The sequence below is a fragment of the Clupea harengus genome, chromosome 11, assembly GCF_900700415.2.
Source record: "Clupea harengus chromosome 11, Ch_v2.0.2, whole genome shotgun sequence".
NCBI classification, from domain to species: domain Eukaryota; kingdom Metazoa; phylum Chordata; class Actinopteri; order Clupeiformes; family Clupeidae; genus Clupea; species Clupea harengus.
The window spans coordinates 826,227-831,226 of record NC_045162.1 but is presented as its reverse complement, the minus strand read 5'-3'; the positions used below and the strand labels follow the sequence as shown (position 1 = coordinate 831,226).

General features: G+C 45.0%; 1 protein-coding gene across 1 annotated transcript in view; it reads right to left on the bottom strand.

The window, feature by feature from the left end:
* The window catches only part of g6fl (g6f-like), a 33,777-nt gene that overhangs the window by 7,591 nt on the left and 21,186 nt on the right, over nt 1-5,000 (bottom strand). The gene's annotated exons all lie outside the window — the stretch shown is intronic.

The window sequence follows — 5,000 nt, the reverse complement described above, 5'->3', positions numbered from 1 at the left end:
AAGCACATATATATACTTACACACATGGCTCTCAACAAGCAAATCGCCCACACAAAATTGCATTCAGAAACACACACACACACACGCAGGACTGGAAACGAATATCACTAGCTCATTTCACACACACACACACACACACACACGTTGGCCTCCATAGAGACCAACTGCTGCTGCAGCTTTAGCCTGAACAGGGGGAAGTTCAACTGTGTGTGTGTATGTGAGTGTGTGTGTGCGCGTGTGTGTGTGTGTCAGAGAGACAATATAAGCGTGTTGCTACGTGTGTGTATCGAGAGAGTGTGTCTGTAGTCATACGTGGGTAGTCGTGTGTGTGTGTGTGCGTGTGCGTGTGTGTGTGTGTGCGTGCCTGCGGCTCAGGTTGTGAACCTCAAATTAGCTTCTGATTAGAGGAATCATCTCTCTGTAACCCAGCAACAAGACTCCTCAGCCTCCGACAGAACACATACACACACTTCACATCAACACGCACACATATATCTTATTTTTATCTTGTGCATGTTTGGTGTGTGTGTGTGTGTGTGTGTTGGTGTCTGATCATTACTGACATGTGAATTTGGTTGAATATGGGGTAGAAGCATAGAGTAACACTAAACACTGTAACACACGCACACGCACACGCACACGCACACACACACACACACACACACACATGCACACACACAATTAGGAGCCAGTAGATAGGTGCTGGTGAGTGAGGAGCTGTGTGTGTGTGTGTGTGTGTGTGTGTGTGGGGGACCCTGATTGCTTCTGTGTCCATAATCTCATTACACAGCTGAGAGGGTCAGCATGATAATCACCAGTATCAGGCAGCACAGACGCACACACAGATATACACACTCAATCACAAACACACACATACAGTACATATTAGTGGTCGACCGATTAATCGGGCCGATATTTGGCATTTTGAGTTAATGGGCATTGGCCGATGTCTGCGCTCCCATTGGCCGATTATAAAAAAAAAAGGTCATAAAGTTTGCCAGCAGTAGAGTAACATTAATATCCAGCTAGCAGAACTATTCTCAAGTGAACCCAATGTTAGTTAAACGGTTGTGGGCAAGAGATAGCGTCGATTCAACAAGTGAACTTACGATAACAGCAGTACGAAAGCTAGCGTTAACCCCGTTATCAGCTTACCAACAACATTATGGGGAACGAATGTTATGGACTTCTAGCTAACATAATGTTTCTGCACTTGTGTGTGTGTGTGACTCTCTCCCTCTGCGCGTGTGTGTGTGTGTGTGTGTGTGTGTGTGTGTGTGCTTTAATACACTAAGCTAACTTGGCAGTGTTTTAAAACCCTCTGGGGTCGTCTACGATTGCAAAAGCACTATTAATACTTTTAATAATATTTCTGTAACGGATGTACTGTATGTAGCGACTTACTTTCAAAACTGTCCTGCACCGATAAAAGCGATAGTTTTACGTAAATCTTTGATCAACTGTACCAACCGCCCTTTACTGTTTTGGGGAACGAGATCGCTGGCAGCAATGTTGACTTTCTCTCGTCTTATCGCAAGTTGTGTTATTGGGTGGTGTGCAAATAGCCTGAACCATTGACGGTTGCAAAATGGTGTATCGCTAATTTACAAACGTGATTGGAGAGATCTATGCTGTGTCCTGAGCATTTAGAAATCAACTGAAAGATGGAAGCGACCTTCAGAGAGTAAATAATGTGTCAAGAGTTATCTGAAGTTTATCGAGCTACGTAAAGACATGTTCCTACCTCCGTGCACACTTCGACCATTGGAGCATGCGCACATTAGGCATAGTGAAATGTGTGTTTTTATTCTGTTTGCAAACAGAATAAATCACCAAACGTTTTATTACCGAACAGAAATTGAGGAACGGCAAGATCAGCTTGGTGGAAGTGATGTGGCAGGCAAAAATGCCGGTTTCCATATAAAAAAAAAAAAACATAAAACACACCAAGAAAAAAACGAATATTTAACCCAAATACTGACCTTATTTTTTTTTTGTTTAGTTTCGTTTTTTTATTATTTTTTTTTTATTTAAAATAATAAGTAAAGTGCAGATCTACATAAGCAAACAGAGACGATGCAGACAATAACAGTGTTAAATAAATGTTCATTTAAGTTCAGCAATGTTGTGTGTTATCTGTTATTATTATAAAATTAGTGATTTTTTTATTTTATTTAAACCAACATGATATCGGCTATCAGCTCTCTGAATACACACACACACACACACACACACACACACTCAATCACACACGCACACACACACACGCACATACACAGACACAGACACACTCTCACACACACACACACACACACACACACACAGTAGGGTTAGGCCCTCTGCACCTCTCCTCTTCTGTAGTGTTGCTCCCAGTGAACACTGAAGTCCAACCAGGGGAGCAGCTAGTCCCTGTGAGTTTGTTTGAAGTGTGTGTGTGTGTGTGTGTGTGTGTGTGTGTGTGTGTGTGTGTGTGAGAGAGAGAGAGAGAGAGCGAGCAGTACACTCCACTGGGCTGTCAGATGGAGTTAGAGACACAGTTCACTCCTTTATCCACCACACACACACACACACACACACACACACACACACAGAGAGAGAGAGAGAGACACACACGTGTACACACACACACATATCTAACAATATCACTACCATACAAACACATACTCATATATCATGTGGGTGTGTACTTAGTGTGTGTATAGTGTCAGTGTAGCATGTGTGTGTGTGAGTGTAGTCTGTGTGTATAATGAGTGCGTGTGTGTGTGTGTGTGTGTGTGTGTGTGTGTATATATGTAAGGAGTATGTGCGGGTATAGTGTATGTGTGTAAAGTCTGTGTGTTTGAGTATAGTGTGTGCGTGTGTGTGTGTGTGTGCAAGGAGTGTGTGTGTATGTGTGTGTGTGAGAGGAGTGAGTGTGTGTGTCCTGCTCATTTCCCCGCTAATTCATTGTATGCAGGATCAAAGCGAGGGATGAAGGGAGGCAGATAAAAGAGGAGGAAACGATGGCCGGAACGCAAACACAGACGAGGGAGGAGTCTGTTTCTGTGTGTAGACAGGGGGGGAGAGACAGGGGTGGGGAGAGGGAGAGAGGGAGAGAGAGACGGGGCATAGACAGAGAGAGAGAGAGAGAGAGAGAGACAGGGCGGGAATGTTCAGCCGGTGGGACGGAGGAGGATGATTGTAGAGACAGAACGTCAGGGCACACCTCCACTGCTGACACACACACACACACACACACACACACACACACACACACACAAAACACACAGACACGCGCACACACACACACACACAGATGCACCAACACACACAAACAGACGCGCACACACACACACACACACACAGATGAACGCACATATACCATAAAAATGAATTTGAAGATGATATCTAAAAATAGTTGCTCAGAAAAACAACACACCTTAAAAACTGGCATACTGTTGCTTTCACGTTCAATTATTAATTATTAGTACAAATAAATATCTCATATAGATCTCTTATATCTCACTCACACACATCATAAGGACAAGCCTCTTCAGAGATGTAGTACACACACACACACACACACACACACACACACACACACACACACACACACACACACACACACACACACACACACACACACACACGAGTAGAATACGTCAGATCAAGGAGCAGCACTGTTGTCCCCAGGAAGAACGAGACTTGATTCACGGATCCACACACACACACACACACACACTTGATTCACGGATCTAGGCTTTCTGGATGGAGCTTGCAGATCGAATCATCTGCAATGTTTTTCTTGTGTTGGTCACCTTCTTAAAGTAAACCTCTCTCACACAGCAGCTCGTCCTTGTGACCTCATCACGTGTGTGTCCCGTCTCTCAAATGACTGCACCACGCACCAATGACACCTGCAGCTGCGTTTGTGTGTGTGTGTGTGAGAGGAGTGAGTGTGTGTGTGTGTGTGTGAGAGAGGAGTGATGTGTGTGTGTGTGTGTGTGAGAGAGGAGTGAGTGTGTGTGTGTGTGTGTGTGTGAGAGGAGTGAGTGTGTGTGTGTGTGTGTGTGTGTGTGAGAGAGAGGAGTGAGTGTGTGTGTGTGTGTGTGTGTGTGTGAGAGAGAGGAGTGAGTGTGTGTGTGTGTGTGTGTGTGTGTGAGAGAGAGGAGTGAGTGTGTGTGTGTGTGTGAGAGAGGAGTGTGTGTGTGTGTGTGTGTGTGTGTGTGTGTGTGTGTGTGTGTGTGTGTGTGTGTGTGAGAGAGGAGTGAGTGTGTGTGTGGTGTGTGTGTGTGTGTGTGTGTGAGAGAGGAGTGAGTGTGTGTGTGTGTGTGTGTGTGTGTGAGAGGAGTGAGTGTGTGTGTGTGTGTGTGTGTGTGTGTGTGTGTGTGTGTGTGTGTGTGTGTTTGCTTGTCCTTTCTTCTTTACAGTGTTTCTCAGTAGCCTTGGTACCAGTCTCAAATCAGCCTTAACATTTTCAGAACAGTTAGTGCCTTTCTTGAAACAATTGGTACAAACCGCACATGTCTGTAACTCTCAAAAAGGGTGTGTGTGTGTGTGTGTGTGTGTCTGTGTGTGTGTGTGTGTGCCTGTGTGTGTGTGTGTGTGCGCGAGTGGCCTGTCTGTGTGTGTGTGTGCCTGTGTGCCTGTGTGCGTGTGTATGTGTGTGTGTGTGTGTGTGTGTGTGAATAAGTGGAAGAGGAAATCACTCTCACTGCTTCCTCTTTCCTCCGACTCTCTTTCCCTGTCCGCACACATCTGACACACACACACACACACACACACACCACACACACACACACACACACACACACACACACACACACACACACACACACCACACACACACACACATAGAGAGGCCATAGAGAAAATTAAACAAACTATTTGGAATCTTGCTTTCATCCCTAGATTGGGCTTCAGTGTGTGTTTATTTGTGTGCATGTGGTGTGTGTGTGGGTGTGGGTGTTTATTTGTGTGCATGTGGTGTGGTGTGTTGTGTGTGTGTGTGTGTTTATTTG